The sequence below is a fragment of the Prionailurus viverrinus genome, unplaced genomic scaffold (assembly GCF_022837055.1).
Source record: "Prionailurus viverrinus isolate Anna unplaced genomic scaffold, UM_Priviv_1.0 scaffold_59, whole genome shotgun sequence".
Lineage (NCBI taxonomy): Eukaryota > Metazoa > Chordata > Mammalia > Carnivora > Felidae > Prionailurus > Prionailurus viverrinus.
In genome coordinates, this window is record NW_025927621.1 from 111,340 (window position 1) to 113,181 (window position 1,842).

At 43.9% G+C, this 1,842-nt stretch overlaps 1 pseudogene; it reads right to left on the reverse strand.

Moving 5' to 3' along the window:
* Window positions 1–604: 604 nt before the first annotated feature.
* LOC125159690 (uncharacterized) lies at window positions 605–757 on the reverse strand (annotated as a pseudogene).
* Window positions 758–1,842: the final 1,085 nt, after the last annotated feature.

Below are 1,842 nucleotides of genomic sequence, written 5' to 3' on the forward strand. Positions count from 1 at the left end.
AACGTATTCCAGAGAGGCAGGCATCTGTGTTCAGGACACCCCTCTTCCACCAGATCTGCAGACTTTTTACTTACACATTGAGAACAGACAAAACATGAAGGAATGAAAGAAAAGCCCAGCACCACACAGAGATTCAGGGCCACCCCAGGGTCAAAGCTCAAATTGCCATCCCATTCATGTCCTTACTCTGCTTCCCTCACTGACAAAGACATCTTCTGTGCAAGGGCACAGAGACCTTTGAGGAGATGGGGATTCCTGGAGTCCTGCAGGGGGCCTAGAAATGTGTTTTCTGAGAGAAACACGTTACCTGTGCACATTCATGGTCTTAAGAGTGTTTACCTTAATTCACAGGCAATTCAGCTTTTAAATACAATATGAATTGCAGAGCTATTTTGTCCCATTGTAAAAGGGAGGTAGAAATTCTACGTAAAAGAATGAACAGAAACATGTCTCAATTTCAGGTGTAAAACTCCCATAAGGCATCATGAGACAAAGTACCAGTTGCAACTGTTCCTGGGACACAATTGAACCTGCTCATATAAATACAACTGAAGAACTCTGTGAGTTACTGGCCCTGCAGGTAATCACTGATTCTCTCCCTTCACGACTGAAGTTCCACGTACATTTTCGATTACACATGCCGCTTCTGAAAATTCAGAGTATTTCCACCTAGGGGACAACTGGAGAAATTCTCGATGAGCAATAATCGCGCCTCGGATAAACCTCATTGGCTATGATACTGCCACTGCGCAAAGCTTGGGAGAACTTCTCTATTGCACATTGACCAACACAGAAGGACCAGTAATGAGTTCTGAAATTTAACTAATAACCCTCAACACTGCACAAAGCACACAATATAATGTTGGAAATTGTTGTTATCTTTTCCAGTCACGAGGCTCATAGCAGACATTCTGAACAAATTCATGGCCTACTCTGAAATAGGAAAAAAAATGAAAATAATCAGGATAATCCCATGCAAAGAAAGTGAGAAAGGTGTCCCATGCTCCAGAAGACTTGAGGGTGCAGTGAAGTGTCATTCTCCTCAAGTTATTTCCACAAACACAAAGTGATAGCCACGTGGTCCTCCACCTCCACACACTTGTGGCGTCCAGAGGCACTAGCTAACATGATGATCTTAAACTGGAGAAGTCTGGAGGCTTGTGAGGATGTAAATCAAACAGTAAAAATACCAGAGGGCATAGAAAACCAGACAAGGTCAGATAAATTTTCCAGAAAGCATTGCAACTGAAATAGGCAACAGAATTTACCTTGTCTTTCTCTGCATCCATGGTAGAGACACAACTGATATTCCCCATGGGAGTTGCACCATGTCCTAGGTCTCATAAAAGATGGAGGGGGATGGAAGTTGATTCTGACTTGCATAGACTGTGTGCAAGAAAAACAAACCATCCGCAACAGGTTTCATTATATTCAACTCTTTCACATTCTCATGTCCCGTACTAGGGGCAGAGGGTTTTTCAGGTGCCTCAGGTGACCCTTGAGGACAAGAGGGAGATCTGATCCTGTCCTTTGAGGAAGGTCTACATGGCCCTGGTTCAGGAGTTTTTATAACTAATCAAGCATCTGTGAACAGTTCAGGTCTCAACTAGCTAGAAATAAAGTTAGGGGTGTGTTTCATCCCTCAGAGAGCCCAGCACATGGTCTCTGTACAAGCTACATCCTAGGGAGTCAGCATGTATAAGGCCTCTTTCCTTCTCAGAGACATGTGTTGCCCAGCTCACTGGGTGGAAACGACTGCCCATTTCATTCATTTCCTGAGAAATTTGAAGCACATTACACTGTCCTCACTCAGGCTAACCTGAAAGCCCTGTGGTGCCATCA